Source organism: Dama dama, chromosome 17 (genome assembly GCF_033118175.1).
Source record: "Dama dama isolate Ldn47 chromosome 17, ASM3311817v1, whole genome shotgun sequence".
Lineage (NCBI taxonomy): Eukaryota > Metazoa > Chordata > Mammalia > Artiodactyla > Cervidae > Dama > Dama dama.
The window spans coordinates 63,923,392-63,941,346 of NC_083697.1; the positions used below are offsets into that span (position 1 = coordinate 63,923,392).

General features: G+C 43.2%; 1 protein-coding gene and 1 non-coding gene across 20 annotated transcripts in view; one reads left to right on the plus strand and one right to left on the minus strand.

Moving 5' to 3' along the window:
* APBB2 (amyloid beta precursor protein binding family B member 2) overlaps nucleotides 1–17,955 on the minus strand; it is a 357,050-nt gene that overhangs the window by 132,692 nt on the left and 206,403 nt on the right. The window lies entirely within an intron of this gene.
* On the plus strand, nucleotides 16,993–17,065 carry TRNAE-UUC (transfer RNA glutamic acid (anticodon UUC)). Its single transcript has one exon. It is a non-coding gene; the product is annotated as a tRNA-Glu (tRNA).

A 17,955-nucleotide genomic window follows, 5' to 3' on the forward strand; every position in this document is an offset into this window, starting at 1 on the left:
GAACTGAGCTTTCCGATCCCCACAGCTCCCACCGAGATGGATCCCTGACTGCACAGATCCGCCGGCCCAAACTGTGTCCACACTGGTCGCCCTTCCGCCCCGCTCTCCTCAGAGCTATTCTTCAGTAAGACCCCGGATAAAATTCAGCTCACAGCTCTGCCGCTGTGGGTTTTCTTTCATTCGATGTGAATATTATAGTTTCCAGTGTGACACCCTGGTCTTCTCCCCAGCTCCTGAAGACTGGAGTCAAGGGTCATACATGCGTGGGACCTACAACGGCTGCAGTTGAGAGAGAATGCTGAATGTGAGGCGGAAATTATTTCACAGGGTCCCCTACACAACCACATTCTTAAGTTCAGAATTTATTATATAGGCAACAAAGTGCGATCAAAAATTTTGAGCCGGAGACTCCATATATTTCGAGAATATTATTATTGACAAGATAGAAAATAGATGAGATATAGCATTATATGTATTGGTATAAAATTTATGTATTATAACACATGTTCAAAAATTATATGTCAGTAACAGAAGTGAAAATATTGAGCCAAAAGAACATATAATTAGCAGTTCTCCATCCCTATTCAATTTTGCTATCAGTATAAATCAGTGGTTAAAAAAGCAGCCATTGGCCATCTGAAAGAGTCTTTCTTCCCAGCGTGTAAGTGTTGTCATGACAACGTGATTGCCTGCTGCATCTCTGTGAACAAGCTTATATGTTTAAAGGGAGAGGATGAGGATCAATCAGGTTAAATAAAGAATAAACTGACCAACTTTGAGATGTTTCAACCAGGGTTACCCAATATAGTATTATCTCTTTAAACCCTATTAATAAGAGAACCAGGCTGGGAGTTTTGAATCAATAAAACCATGCTTTAGCACCTACATTCTTTACATATAATAACAACATGCACTTAAATTCCACACATTAGCCCTGTACTTAGTGAGGAATTTTTCAAAACATACTCTGTCCTTACATTTACTGATGTTCTCCTACATCGTTCCCAGTCAGAGGTCACCTTTCTTCTGTCTCATCTCTTTTGAAGGATGTACTCTTATTAGAAGCTGACGCTTTGATTCCAAGGAGACAGGATCGGGGTGGTGATGGCGGTCCACTATCTCCTCTATGCTTCCAAACTATCTAAATGTTGGACACCTTGCACAACCACATCAATTAATTTGAAATTTCTGTGTGAACCAGTGTTTGTGAATAAGAACCACAAATGACAAAACCTTGGCTAAAAGTTTATAAACAGAATAGATTTTCTTAATTTTTAACACGCACTGGATTTTGGATTCACGTTGTCTATTAGAAAATTGGTTGAGATCAATAAATCTAATCTTGAAATTAAAAACAAAACAGAACACTGCCACCTCCCACAATCCTGTCTTGAGTCAAAGGCGCATGGATCCTTGCTGGTTTGAGGTCTGAATGTGGTCTCTGGCATCCACCTCGCTTCAGCAATGCTCTCACCAAGAGCACCAGGGTGTCAGCACCGTGGGTTAGACTCAGCGTGGTCTCTTATCCCCAGGGGACACCTGGAACTACACGGGAGTGTCTGGAGTTCTCGCAGCGGGTGGGGGTCAGAGGTGCTGAATGTCCTGCAATGAGGAGGTCAGTCCAGCAAGGGTGACCAACTGCCCTGGCTTTCCTACCAGAAGTCCTGAATCCTGGGAACCTGCCCAGTCCCAAGCAAACCATCACCTTAAATCCAGCGCAAATAAAGGACTGTCCCTGCTCAGCACTGGAGAGCTTCCTCTCTCAAGGACAGTGAGGATACACTGACCTCTCTGTCCTCCAAGAATTCTCTACGGTTCTACAGCTCACTAGTTCCTCACAAGGCTGAACCTTCAGGCCAGCATTTCTGAGAGTAATTCCTATGCCAAGGCTATGAAATGTCCTTTTATTGCTTGGCATATTTCTATTGACTGAGAAACTCCAGCGAAACCTAACAAAGGGGAGCACAATTCTTCCTTAGGAGACTCAAACTCAGGAGGAAGGAAACATTTTAAACCTAAAACTCAGACTACACATTGAGAAACAGACCAGTGGCTTTTTGAACCTGCCTCTTCTTAACTTTGGCTTCCTTCATTAATTTTTTTTACAAGTAATTTCCTCGAACACTCTTAAATAGAGAACCTTTTATACCACTGACAACTATAAGAACTAGATCCTGTACTTACTCATTCGAATAAAGGACTCAATAATGGAGTGAGACTCTCTAGGGATAACATTATACATCTTTATGCAGAAATAGCAGACACTCGCTGTGGGAAAATGGTTAAGTCAGCCACTTTTCATTCTCTTTAAATTTCCTCATCCTGAGGCTATTAGATACCATAGCTGCTCAAGGATTCTACGACATTTTTCCTAGAAGTGTTTTCCTTATATGGGAATCAAAGGAGTGCTGCTTTCTGTTTAGTGATGTTCCTCTGGAGGCCCAAAGGAATTAATACCCCTAATTTAATACCGAAAACGTTTCAGTAGCAGGAAAAGAAAGTTTGTCACATAACTGCTCCCCTTGACATCTTTTGGTGCTCTAATCTCACACCTGGTGGCAGATATTTTGCATTAAAATTAGTAAAGGTATTTGTGTAAGCAGATAAGGTAGGGGGTCCCCAAAGAAGCAGAGCCAGGCATGGCTCTCTTGACACGAGAGAAGCCATTATTGGCCTAAGCCATCTTGGGCTCTAAGCCTGGCCACAACACTTGCCCTTGAAGAGGTCTCAGAAATTAGTGATCTCGAGGAAAATGAGGGAATGCAGGAACAAAGGGAAACCAAGTAAGACACGACAATTCAGCATAAACCAGAGTCTTAGTTCCTCCTCAAGGGAAATACAAAACAATCTGATACCTATCTTTGAGTTCTGCAGGAACTAACAGTCCTATTCAGGTGGAGGATGGAATGATGCTCGTGTATGCTTTCTTTTTAAAAAAGAAGTTTTTATTGGAGTATAGTTGCTTTACAATCTTGTATTTGATTCTGCTAAATAACAAAGTGAATTAATGAGTTATGTGTATGCATACATCCACTCTTTTTTAAGATCTCCTTCCCATTTAGGGGTGCTGACTTTTTCTGTCATGACTTCAGTCAAGTAAAGCCTGGACTCTGTTAACCTTTGCTCCAAGTCTATGCTGAATTCTTCTCTGCTCAAGCCCCTTCAGGAATATGCATGTACCCTTAGCTTAAAACTTCCCTGGTTTTGCTGTTGGGGAGATATGGCTTTGGGAAAAATCCCCAGTGTTCTTCTTACTTGCTGCAAGTAATAAATCCTTCCTTCTCTTGATCTGTGGCTTGGCTGTGTGTCTTTTGGCTTGGTATCAATCAAGAGGCAAACCCATTTTTTTTTTTTTTGGTAACATTCCTCCAAATTCTTGGTCTAGATTTAAACCATCGACATGTTTAGCTACATTGAGTCACTCAGTCGTGTCTGACTCTGTGACCCCATGGACTGTAGCCACCAGGCTTTGGTCCACGGGGATTCTCCAGGCAAGAATACTGGAGTGAGTTGCCATGCTCTCGACGTATATGTGAAAAGACTATACTGAATAGCAAATCTTTTCATATTCACATTCAAGCTTTTATTTATTCATTTATTTTTGGCTGCACTGGTTCTTCATTACCGCACCCCAGCTCTCCCTAGCAGCAGTGAGCAGGGCTTCTCATGCTGGTTTCTCGTCTTGGGGAGCACAGGCTCTAGCACAGGTCCTGTGGGTGCACGGGCTTCAGTGGTCACGGCATGCACGTGGGCTTAGCTGCTCCACAGCATGTGGGATCTTCCTGGACTGGTGATCAAACTCGTGTGCCCTGAGTTGGCAGGCAGATTCCTATCCACTGTGCCATGAGGGAAGTCCTGAAGGCTTCCTTGAATTTCACTTAATATTCTTATTGGGCTTCCCTGGTGGTTCAGTGGTAAAGAATCCGGCTGCAATGCAGGAGATGCAGGTTTGATCCCCAGGTCAGGAAGATCCCCTGGAGAAGGAAATGGCAACCCACTTCAGTATTTTTGCCAGGGACATCCCATGGACAGAGGAGCCTGGTGGGCTACACTCCCTGGAGTGACCATAGAGTCAGACATGACTTAGCAACATGATTAAACAACAACTATATTCTTATGGACCAATCAGGTTATGAGAACAGGGACCAAAGAAAATAAAAAGAAAACACTTGATTTCAATCTCTAAAAATGAACAAAAGCACTCTCAACAAAAAATAAAACTTTCAAAAACTAGAGCTATTAAATTGTAGACTGCTTTCTTTCAGCACATTTGCTTTGTAAATGATCCATCCAAATAATCCTTTCAAATATTCCCTAATGAAATCATTTTGCCTAATTTTGTATATTTCAAGTCACCCACTAGTTTCCAAAAACTCCTAAATAGTGAAATGAAAGGGTCCAGAATAAGCTGAAGTGGCACAGAAATAATTTTGAGCTGAAGGCATTTTAGTTTTTGAAATCCTTTATCTGCCTAAAAGCAGAGCCTCCCAAAAGAACTCAGTAGACATAAATCCCTTCCCTGGGAGCCATTTTAACCTCTTCTGGGAGATGAGAAATCCACACCCAAACCAACTGTCATCAGACTATCGTATCTGCCTGTTCTCCTAAGAACCAACTTATCTTTCAAAAATTATTTGTTTTTCCAGAGTTCCCTTTCTCCCTTCTTCTAAAGTCATTTCTTCTCACAGAAGTATCCTCTGCTCCTCCCATCCTCTACTAAGACTGTATATAAGCCCCAAATTCTAACAGCCTCTTTGAGTCACATTTCTTTGTGAACTCTCCTAAGTAAGTAGGTAATTATATCTTTTTTCTCTTGCTAATCTGTCTGAGGTCAGTTTAATTCGCAGGCTCCAATCACTGACTCTAAGAGGGTAGAGGAAAAGTTTTTTTTTCCACTGTGGCAAATACAGGGCACTGTGTCATTCACTCACCAGTTGATTCAGTGAACACTTGCCAGGAGCCGGGCTACGGGCTGGGTGCCGGGACCTAGCAGTAACACTCATGACTGGCCTCGCGGAGCTTGCGGTCCACAGGGAAAGAGTGGCATCTAGTCTGTCTTTTCAAACTAAACTGAGTATTATAAGAAAAGCAGAGGTGTATGGAGTTATAACCCTTATTAATACAGTGGCCGACCAGGTCCTCAAGGGTAAGGACAGAGTCTAATGTGCTCATTGCTTATCTCCAGAGCTGTCTAGTGTCCCACACTATATTAGGTGCTTAATAGGAATTTGTTGAATGAATTCCACCACCTTAAACCTTATACTCCAAAATAAACAATTCTGGGTAGCCTATACTGGAAATCACAGTGTTTGTTGAGAACCAGTGGTATGCACATACCGTCTTAGACGTTAAATTCTTTCTTTCTCACAGAGAACAGATACTTTTGAATGACACATACCCCTTAGCCCAAATGTGTGAGATAGTCTCTAGTTCCCCTGCTAGATCTACTAGCCACTCTTTCTACCCTGCTCAGGGCACTAATAGTTAGATAGATCCTTTGTAGATTTGGCAATGAAAGGCCTAGCAGGTGACAGGAGTGTGGGAGGACAGAGAGGTTTGAGTATGAATTCCCCAGCTCCCTCTCTGCAAGAGCAGTCAGGCCACAACAGGAGGAAGAGGGCAGGGCACAAACTTTAAAAGAATGACACAGCCATTAAGGATACGATAAAAAAAAAAAATTCCTCCCACAGCCATTCTCACTTTCTGAGAGGACTCCATAGCGGGGGGCCCCTCTCACCTTCTAGACTGCATTTGGCTATGGAATGTGTACCTCTCTAAATAAATCCACTTCTTACCTATCATTTTTATCTCTCATTAAATTCTTTCCGTGACAAGACATAAAGAACCTGAGCTTCATTAAGTCCTGAGACCAGGTGTATCATCTCAATTGAAAGACAGTGGGTTCAAGTCCCCAGTCTGGGTTTTTGCCAGGTCTGAGTCTTGGCCTGTGGCTTCAAGTCCATCTGAATTATGCAGTTTTAACACCACCGCTCTCCTACGCTCAGAGCTGCAAATGTAGCTCTGCCTGGATTTCAAGAACCTTCCTTCCTCTTGGCCTTTTCAACCTGGATATGCTGCTAAGAACCTGGCTGCCGCCGACTTCAGAAGGCTTCCCCAACCCTTGGAAATTCTTCTCGATCTTGCCCAAACCTCTGTAAACAGTGCCTCCTTTTAAACTCTCCTCAGTTACTCCACTGAAGAGATCACCTGTTTCCATCTAGAACCCTGATTCACAGAGAAATGTATTAAAATTGTATTCCTTTCTAGGGGGGCTATAACAAAGTACCGTAAGGTGAATGACTTATGACAATAGAAACTTGTTTTACAGTCCTGGAGTCTCGAAATGAAAAAATCAAGGTATTGAGGGAGTCATGCTCCCAAGCCTCTAGGGGAGAATCTTGACCAACTTCATCCAGCTTCTACCAGCCCCAGATGTTCCTTGGTTTGTAGAAGCATCACTCCGATCTCTGCCTCCATCCTCATAAGGCCACCTGCTTTCTGTGTCTATGTGTATGCGTCTTTATGCGGTCTTCTCCCTGGGTGTGTGTCCAAATTCCCCTCTTCCTAGAAGGGCAGATTTGATGACCTCTGCAAGAACCCTATTCCCAAACAGAATCACACTCAAATGCACAAAGTGTTAGGATTTCAACACATCTTTTTGGAGGACACAATTCAACCCACAACAATATATAATGTATCAGCAGTATCTTCCATACCCAGAGTTGTTGGAGGGCAGGAAGAAACCCTCATCAATCTGCTCCGCAGGACCTAGCCCAGGGCTGTGCCCACAGAAGGTGCAATCGCTGTATGCTTGCACAGACCCAACAAAACAGTAAACTGGTAAATGAACAGCATGTGAAAGCTATTTAAAAAGAGAATTGTGGTTTTATTAGAGTTAAAAACATCATGTTAATAGAGCCTAAGAGTTGTGTAACTACTTCCTCTGCGTCAGAGCATTCTAAGGAGGGGTGCTGAGCTTACAGTTTGCCTGTACATCTAGCTTTGCTGTTGTTGTTCAGTCGCTCAGTAATGTCCAACTCTGAGACCCCATGGACTGCAGCACCCCAGGTTTCCCTGTCCTTCACCATCTCCTGGAGCTTGCTCAAACTCATGTCCATTGAGTCAGTGATGCCATCCAACCATCTCATCCTCGGTCATCCCCTTCTCCTCCTGACTTCAATCTTTCCCAGAAACAGTGTCTTTTCCAATGAGTCGGCTCTTCGCATCAGGTGGTCAAAGTACTGGCGCTTCAGCATCAGCCCTTCTAATGAAGATTCAGGACTGATTTCCTTTAGGATTGACTGGTTGGATCTCCTTGCAGTCCAAGGGATTCTCAAGAGTCTTCTCCAACACCACAGTTCAAAAGCATCAATTCTTCGGTGCTCAGCCTTCTTTATAGTCCAATTCTCACATCCATACATGACTAGTGGAAAAACCATAGCTTTGACTAGATGGACTTCGTTGGCAAAGTGATATCTCTGCTTTTTAATATGATGTCCAGGTTGGTCATAGTTTTTCTTCCAAGAAGCATCTTTTAATTTCATGGCTGCAGTTACCATCTGCCGTGATTTTGGAGCCCCAAAAACTAAAGTCTGTCACTGTTTCCATTGTCTCCCCATCTATTTGCCATGAAGTGATGGGACTGGATGCCATGATCTTAGTTTTCTGAATGTTGAGTTTTAAGCCATCTTTTTCACTCTCCTCTTTCACCTTCAACAAGAGGCTCTTTAGTTCTGCTTCGCTTTCTGCCATAAGGGTGGTGTCATCTGCACATCTGAGGTTACTGATACTTCTTCTGGCAATCTTGACTCCAGCTTGTGCTTCATCCAGCCCAGCGTTTCTCATGATGTACTCTGCATATAAGTTAAATAAGCAGGGTGACAATATACAGCCTTGATGTACTCCTTTCCCAATTTTGAACCAGTCCATTGTTCCATGTCCGGTTCTAACTGTTGCTTCTTGACCTGCATACAGGTTTTGCAGGAAGCAGGTAAGGTGGTCTGAAAGGTCAGTTTTCATTCCAATCCCAAAGAAAGGCAGTGCCAAAGAATGTTTCAACTACCACACAATTGCATTCATTTCATATGCTGGCAAAGTAATGCTCAAAATTCCCCAAGCCAGGCTTCAACAGTATGTGAACCAAGAACTCCCAGATGTTCAAGCTAGATTTAGAAAAGGCAGAGGAATCAGAGATCAAACTGCCAACATCCACTGGATCATAGAAAAAGCAAGAGAATTCCCCCCGCCCCCAGCCAAAAATCTGCTTCTTGACTACGCTAAAGCCTTTGTATGGATTACAACATCTAGTTTTAGACATACCTAATTCTAACATCTCCACGAAGATCTGTCTAGAGAAGTAACCCTCTTTAATACAATCAGGGAACATCTACTGAACAACTCACGCTTTTGGGTTGGACCCTAAGATAAATTCTGACAAAACAGATATGAATGAGCCATGGTCACTGCCTTCAAGGAGCTTACATTCCAGTGAAGCCAGAACAACCTCATATACCAGTGCTGAGGCTGTCGTGCTCAGTGCACGTTTCTCTGCTTTCTTCTTGCACCCAAGCAGACTTATACCTCTTTTTTGGTGACTCAAGGCCATTACTCCAAATGTTGCCTACCACAATGAGAGGCACTAAACATTTTACCTGTATCCCTGCTATTCAACATGCTCTCTTGAGCACTTAAGATTTGTTCTGGGTTCCCTCCTCCCCACCCAGCCCCAGCGCTGATCTATCACCTTGCTAATATTGGAAGGCGTGACTCTATCAGCTTCTTTTTTCCCTTGATCCTTCTTTCCACCTCCCAGTTCCCTTCTAACCCATTAAATCTAACCCCTTGTCTACTACAAAGCCACATTAGAAATGTGTAAATTAGAGTAAATAGGCTTGGAGCAAGCACCTGGATATTCTTAGTAAATGAAATGAAAGCGGTTCAGTATAGAGACAATAGAGCCTCTATTTGTGACTTCTCAACAGGCTTCGGAGCCTCTATTTGTGACTTCTCAACAGGCTTCTGCCCTTGTTTCTGCTTCTCATCATTGATGTAGTCCTGCCCCCTAAACCTCTCCACTAGGGTGGTTTTCTACAAGGAGCAGTAATCACAACTAATTCTATCTAATTACACGGTTTTATTATTGTCTGATTCCTGCAATGGAATTTCAGCTCCTTGAGGCTATAAATGGGGTAGATGGATCTAATGGCATATCTTTAGCATCATGTACAATATTTGGTATACACTACACACTGTTAATAAGCATGTTCATCGTCTAACACTTATGACATCTTGCTACTCCAGGCTTCCCTGGTGGCTCAGTGGTAAAGAACCCACCGGCCAAGCAGGAGACATGGGTTAGATCTCTAGGACAGGAAGATCCCCTGGAGAAGGAAATGGCAACCCACTCCAGGATTCTTGCCGGGAAAACCCCATGGAAAAAAGAAGCCTGGCAGACTATGGTCTATAGGGTCTCAAACAGTCGGACATGACTTAGCGACTAAACAACAAATACTGTTGCTCCAAGCACCATACACTTTATCTCATATAATCTTATGGCTGGTCTAGAAGGAAGGGCATTATGCCATAAGGTGTCTTGTATAGTGCACAGAAACAACTTTCAGCTAAATAAGAGATTTGAGTGCAGTAAGAAAAGAAAGAAACCCTACTTTCCCCTATATAACCCTCATTCTTTACAAAACAGACAGACATTTTTTACTTATTCAAGTAAAGATTCCCTTTACTTATTCAAGGGAATCTGATAAATATCTGCCTTCCTGTTTAATCCAAATCAGTAAATTTAAGTTGCAGGTGGACTCTCTCCTGTCTGGGCTTCCTTGGTGGCTCAGACAGTCAAGAATCTGCCTGCAAAGTGGGAGACATGGGTTTGACCCCTGGGTTGCAAAGATCCCCTGGAGGAGTGCATGGCAACCCACTCCAGTATTCTTGCCTGGATAATCCCATGGACAGAGGTGCCTGATGGGCTATAGTCCATGGGGTTGCAAAGAGTCAGACATGACTGAGCGACTAATCACACACAGTAAATTTAAGTTACTCTAAGATTTTAATTTTGGGGGTCTTTATTTTTTTATGAATTTTTATACCTTCTTCTGGACAAATTAGGAAAACTATCAGCAGTAATAAGGTCTATGCAAACTCATGAAATATTAACAATGTTTAGGCTATTTTTGCTTCACATAGATGTTGTTCTTTTCTCTCTACTATAAAATTCAGTGCTATAGCATTAACAGTATACAGAAAATTTACTAAATTTAGACTTTAATTCCAAATTATTTTTTACATCTGAAAAAAATCCAAAAAATTTGAACTCAAATCCAAAATTTCCAGCTTCATAGTAGCAAATTAGACAGAATTTCAGAATGGTGCTTACTGCAATTTTATGTGAAATGTATAATTTACTGTAATAACAAAATGATAACATTAATGGGACTCACTAGGTATGAGAATTAACCAAGATGCTAATTCTTCATCTGACACCAGGTGGCAGACATTTTAACATTAAAATTAGCTATTTTCCTAGGTACTTCTCTAAATCCTTTGATTCAGAGATTGCATACCTTTGAGGACCACATTACTTACTACAGGAAGTCCCAAAGTGTCCCCATACTAAAGAGTGGTCCTAAGACCACTTAGCAGTTGTGGTCACAAAGCCTTTGGCCGTGAACATGTGTATTGAACCTACCATGTGAGGGCCATTCTGCTAGGCAGTGGGTCTGGGCATCACAGGCTTTCAAGTCTAAGGGTGGGGGTTAATATTAATTAGACAGTCACTCAAAGAATTAAAGAACTGAACATTTTATTTGTGCTACAAAGGAGAACCTCTGTAAGTTTTCTTTACACACCTCACAGATGAAACATGCCAGAAGCCTTACCATAGGAAAATACACCAAGTATCTCCAAATGCAAAGCACCTTGCTAGACGCTGAGAGGCAGCGTCTCTTCACACGCCAGCAGGAGGGAGTCTTGTATTCTTACTAAGCACTCGTCGGGGAAAAGGCCCAAATTATAACGAAGCCAGTGTACCTTTGATGAAATGCGTGCTTTGTTTGCCTCAAGAGCATCTAAATACATTTGAAAATGAGTCCCACACATATAAGTATATACTCAGGACACACGGAAATGGAGCATCTGAAATGTCTCCTTGTTCTCAGAGGTCTGAGGCCCGCAGCCTAGGAATGACTACAGTCTGTGACAGACAGAAAGATGGCCGCCAGGAAGACACTGGACCGTCCCGGCCCTCAAGGAACCTGCTTTCCAGAGGAGATTTAACAAACCTCAAAAGTAAGGTTTCAGATAAGGTGGAAAGTGAAACACAAACCCAGGCCCAGCAGGGCGTGGCCAAGGATAAGAGGCTTCAGAGAAGCTCTGACAGAACGATTCGGCCATTCTCGTGTGAAGGTTACAGATGTCCTTGTGCGTGCCCATAACCAAGGGCTGATACACATGAAGATGCAAGAGACGGGACTCAGAAATAGCCTGTGGTTGCCCTGTTTTCTCTGTTTGGCAGATTTTGCCCACCAATATTCCTTGACAACAGCCAAAGATGTGTGCTCCGACCCAAACTGGCAACTAGTCCAATGCTTCACTCCAAGTCAGGCAGCTCTGAGGCTGGGCTAAGCCTTACCCACTAGGGAAGGCCATTCTGCTTCTCATCAACACATCCACCATCTCCAGGCTGGGGCGAAAACCAGTCAATTTGGTAACAGTCAATTTTCAAGCTATGGGTGAGTCTATCCACCTGTGAGGTTACTTAGCAGTGGGCAGTCTGAAAAGGAAGCTTGAATACAAACAGCTACACAGAAACACTGCCTTGTCAGTGTTAAGATTCTACTACAGGAGAAGAAATGGAGAAAATATTCCAACATCTTTATACTTAAATAGATTTTTTTAAACTAGTATCACTAAATATGGGGGAAAAGCATGGAAAATTACTTAATGCATATTAATCCAACTGTCCATCACAGTTAAAGGGTTTTTTGGTGAGGCAGTTGACTCATAAAAGCTTTCTCTGGTTCCTCTCCCCAGCCTCAGCTCTACAACTCCTTGACTATATGAGTCATTATGAAAATTACGAAGATGACAAATAACAACCAACCAAAAGCTCATTTTATCCAAGATTCTATTTCATTTAGTAACTAATTCATAAGCACATTAGAAGAAAAATGTTCAAATTCAAGATAATAATGGCAAACAAGGGAAACTGTCTATTAAAGTCAATGCGTCCCTGACTAGTAAGAGTACTTGAAGCTTATCCTTTAGAAAAATTCAGAGACACACATGAAAAGACAAGACAAAAAGGGCCAGCAGATGCCCCTCTTTCCTCTACTCCATGACTTTGGCAAGCTGTCTCCACGGAGATTGTTTTCTCATCTGTACAAGGAGTTCAGATAACTGGATGAGTGAGCTCCACGGTTTTCTAACACTCTGTGATTTTAAATTTGGAAAAGAAAGGCTAGATATTTTATTCTGCTTAACATTTCCCCAAAAGTTGCACATCAGAATCTATATACCTAGTCAGAGATTTCTAGAAATTAACACTGTTACAGAGTTTCTAGCTAATTAACAGTTAAGATTTGGTGCCCAACATACAATAAACAATCTTTGGACATGTGGTAGGCAGATTTCTAGGATGGTTCCAAGATTCCTGCCTCCTGTAATACATGCTTTGGACAGTTCCCTCCCCTCAGAATGGGCAAGACTGAGGAATATGAGGGGTTATCACTTCTGTGATTAGGACACATTGGAAGGTAAAGGATTCTGTAGATTTAATCAAGATCCCTCACCAGTTAACTTGGTTGTTTTTTAGTTGCTCAGTCATGTCTGACACTTTGCAGCTCCATGGACTGCAACACGTCAGGCTCCTCTGTCCTCCACCATCTCCTGTAATTTGCTCAAATTCATGACCATCATGTCAGTGATGCTATCTAACGATCTCATCCTCTGCTGCCCCCTTCTCTTTTTGCCTTCAATCTTTCCCTGCATCGGGGTTTTTTCCAATGAGTCAGCTCTTCTTTGCATCAGGTGGCCAAAGTATTGGAGCTTCAGCATCAGTCCTTCCAATGAATATTCAGGGTTGATCTCCTTTAGGACTGACTGGTTTGCTCTTCCTGCTGTCCAAGGACTCTCAAGAGTCTTCTCCAGCACCCTAATTTGAAAGCATCAATTCTTCAGTGCTCAGCCTTCTTTATGGTCCAACTCTCATATTTGTATGGGACTACTGGAAAAGCCATGGCTCTGACAATATGGACCTTTGTCGGCATAGTGATGTCTCTGCTTTCTAATACGCTGTCTAGGTTTGTCATAGCTTTCCTTCTAAGGAGAAAGAGTCTTCTAATTTCGCGGCTACAGTCACTATCCACAGTGATTTTGGAGCCCAAGGAAATAAAATCTGTCACTGCTTCCACTTCCCCCCCCTTCTATGTGCCATGAAGTGATGGGCCTAGATGACATGATCTTAGTTTTTTTCATGTTGAGTTTCAAGACAGCTTTTTCACTCTTTGAAAGGGAGATTATCCTGGATGGGTCTCACCTAATCAGGCGAGCCCTTAAATGAGACAAGCAGCGCAGACCGGCCTTGAAAAAGCCAGCTGCCATGTGCAAAAGGAGGGGACCACATGGCAAGGACCTCAGTCCAGTCTCCAGAGCGGAGAGCGGTCCTGGCCGAGAGCTGCCAAGAAAACAAAGGTGCTGGTCATACAACTACAAGGGAATGAACTCTGCCAGCAGTCAGTGAGCTGGGAAAAGGACCCTGAGCCTCAGACAAGACTGCAGCCCTGGCTGACACCTTGGCCTTAGCCTACAGCCTACAGGCTCTCAGCAGGAGACCCAGCTAACCCTTACTCGTAACCCAGACCCACAGGACCTACAGATGCTTGTGAGCATCTGTTAGTCAGCGACAGAAAACTAACATAGGACACTCGGACTTTGGGGAGGGCTTCCCTGGTAGCTCAGTTGGTAAAGAAGCCGCCTGCAACACAGGAGACCCCGGTTCGATTCCTGGGTCGGGAAGACCCACTGGAGAAGGGAGAGGCTACCCACTCCAGGGTTCTTGGGCTTCCCTTGTGGCTCAGCTGGTAAAGAATCCACCTGCAATGCAGGAGACCTGGGTTTGACCCCTGGGTTGGGAAGATCCGCTGGAGAAGGGAAAGGCTACCCACTCCAGTATTCTGGCCTGGAGAATTTCATGGACTACAGTCCACGGGGTTGCAAAGAGTCAGACACGATTGAGCAACTTTCACTAGACTTTGGGGAACAAAACCAAGGGGTGTTTCTCCATTTTACCACCAAGTAGACCTTTTCCAGGGTTTTCTAGTCCACATTTTCCTGGAAGGCACTATCTGCTTCCTCATTGCTTTCTTCTTCTGAATCCATTTTGGATTCACTGAGTCTTGTATAACCTTGGCCTGAAAGACCAGTAGCCATTCCACTGTGGGCATGAGATAAAAAGAAGAAGGTCCACATGTGGTCCACAAAGGGATACAGCAGAGCTAGTGAGTGTCCAATAAAGTATGACCATTCAGTTCAAAGATATGTGACACTGTAGAGGGGAAGGTTTGGTACAGTTTCAAAAACTGTAGAAATTATAGGCCTAAAGTTAGATCCCTTCTCCATTTTGTGCAATCTAGTAGACAGTATTTACAGTCTCATAGCTTGATAGCTGCATATGGGCACAGAATAAAACTTTAAATCGTGCAGCTTTGGGATAAGGACCAAAAAGGCAGCAAGAAGTATCCAAAATTTACTATTTCTTAAACTCAGACTTTTTCTCAAGTCTATTCCAGCTTCTAGTCTTTTTTTCTCGACTAGGAGAAATCTCAGGTTCCTGAAGTGGGATGGGAGAGCCACCTGTGTCAGATTCACTCAAGGATACCTGCCAACACGGAGACTCCTGGGCCCCGAAGAGCCAAGAACTGGAACCTCTGTGGGGAAGGACCCAGGGAACATATACTTCAACATGCTGAGTCTTGCACAGCCATTCTGCAAGCCAGCAATCTAACTTGGCTAATTCCATCCATTTATAGATGAGGAACACAAGCCTAAGCAACTTGTTTACAGAGACATGGCGAGCAAGGAGGAGAGCTAAAATTAAAATCAGGAATGGAAAATCTAACACAGACTAGGAAGCTGGAAATGAATCAGTGTCCCTGTGTTTTCCACATTAATATTCTCCCCAATTAGTAGAGATAATTAAGCATTGAAGATAAAATGACTCTAATGACAGAAATATGTAAACACATTAAGGGAAAAATTCCATTTCACCAAGATCTGTGATTAGTTGGCATGGTGTGGCTGGTGCAAAATTTGACAGTACACTGAGTTATCATCGGAATGGTTTGGGACGAAGGTTCCTCATTGAACCTGATCTTCCAACCACCCGTTAGCTCCGAACAATGAGTGTCCGTTCTGGTTTTAGGCGTGGTGTCTGCTCCCTGCAGACAACAAGGCTATCACAATGATGTGTGCAGGCTGCCCCTACCCTCTCCAGGTGCGGTCCCCATAGCACTTCCATTGCAGCAGTCACGTCTGGGCTTGGGACCACCCTTCCTTGGGGGCAGAGCATGCAGAAAAGTAGAGTCTGCCTTAAGATACTCCCCAAGCTCACTCAATCACCAACTAATCACAAGCTATTGCTGTGGATTTATATGTATTCCTTCATTAGGATAGCACTTCAACATTACGTTAAAATCCTATCCCCCAGTTCCTTAGAATGTGACTGGATATAGAGATGAAGCCTTCAAAGAAGTAATTAAGGTTATATGAGGGTGTTAGGGTGAGCCCTAACCCAACAGGACTGGTGTCCTTATAAGAAGAAGGATACTAGGGGTGCATGTACAGGGGAAAGACTACATGAGAAGGAAGCAAGAAGGTGGCTATTTACAGTGAAGGAGACAGACCTCAGAGGAGCCCAACTCTCCCGCCACCTTGACCTTGGACTCTCAGCCCGCAGAACCGTCAGAAAATTCACTTCTGTTGTTTAAGCCAAAAAAAGAATGAAACACACATTTCTGCAAATCTTACATATGAGGAACTAATAAACATTTCGCAAATACTCTCTTCCTATTCTAGGAGGCAGGTAAATATTCTTTGTCGCAGTAATAAACAGAGCAGCTAGAGCTGACTTAGTACCATGTCACTAAGTCAGAGTCCAAATCCAGAGTCCTGTACACTGTTGATGTTGTGATCCCTGAATCATGAGGTCTCTTGTAAGAAAAGGAAAAAAAGGCATTCTTATTTTGCAACACCGCTGGTGAATTCACTGGTTAATGAAATGATCCAAAGAAAGCCCTGGCTCGACAAGCATCTGGTTAATATGCTGGGGGTGGACTAGTCCACAGATTCATAACTTGGTCTTGATCCTTGGAGGCAAAGGAAGGCAGCAGTGCAGAACGACCAGTGCAAGGGATCACTGGGTGAGGCTGGAAAATTGATGGCTCGTCAGTCTCCATAAATCACACACACAGGAGGTCTTTCCCAGCCGTGCTAGGACAGTGATCAAGCATGAAACCCGCAGGGGGTCTGACCACCTGGGAAGCCTGCCCATCTCAAGATGGTATGAGTTGGACCATAAAGAAGGCTGAGAACCAAAGAATTGATGCTTTTGAACTGCGGTGTTGGAGAAGACTCTTGAGAGTCCCTTGGACTGCAAGGAGATCCAACCAGTCCATCCTAAAGGAAATTAATCCTGAGTATTCATTGGAAAGACTGATGCTGAATCCCCAGGACTCTGGCCACCTGATGCGCAGAGCCGATTCATTAGAAAAGACCCTGATGCTGGGAAAGACTGAAGCAGGAAGAGAAGGGGACCACAGAGGATGAGATGGTTGGATGGAATCACTGACTCAATGGGCATGAGTTTAAGCAAGCTCTAGGAGATGGTGAAGGACAGGAATGCCTGGCATGCTGCAGTCCGTGGGGTTGCAAACAGTCAGACTGAACTGAGCGACAAACAACAACAAAAATAAAAGTTCGGGGAATTCCCTGGTGGTACAGTGGTTAGTACTTGGCGCTTTCACTGCCAAGGGCCTAGGTTCAATCCCTGGTTGGGGAACTAAGATCCCATATGCTGTGTGGTGTGGCCAAAAAAAAAATTTTTTTTAAGTAAAAGTTCAAGTCACTGAACCTAGAGTCAGGTATCTTTGGGTGAGTTCAGAGCTGTCTTTTCCTTTTAGGGATCTTAGAGGCCTATTTAAGATGAGAGAATGGGGGGCAAAATAGATTAGGTAAAATTAAGCATGGAATTAAGGGTTTTGGAAGAGGGTATATGGTCACTGGTCAAATGAACTGTTCCACCAAGGAAGTCGAGGGCTGAGCAACAGGTGAGGGTCAAGGAAGTAGTGTTCCCTGACATCCCTACTCAAGGGCATCTCGCTCTGTTCTAACACTGCAGGCTAGAAGTCCATGTGGGTCACTGCAGAGTGAGTGATGGGTTCCACACTGTCCAGTCTCCTGGAGCCTGAAGAGGTGAAATGACAGCTAACAAGTAGCAAAGAGGCAGAGAAAATCTGCCCAGAGGAAGTTGGGAATTGAGTGTTGCTGCTTCTTCCTTCTTTTTTTTTTTTGGTAGAAGGAATAGTTTCTAGTAGACATGTTAATATGCTGCAGTATTCATATTATACAGAATACAAGAAACTAATAATAAAATACATTTTAATAGATTTTTTAAAAAGATACTACCATCGTGATGAATGCCATATTTAACATTCTTGCTGAGACTCACACACAAGGAAACAGACTCAGGGACCCACCGTTTGTCACAGCTTTGTTTACAACAGCAAACCTTCTTGGCAGTGGGATCTGTCAAAAATTCTTTATCTGAATAACTCCTCTAGAAAAACACTTGCACATATTCATGAGATGTGTAAGAGTATTCATAGAAGACTAGTTTGTTATGAGGAAAACAAGAACAAACCTAAGGACTGGCAACAAGGAACAATAAAA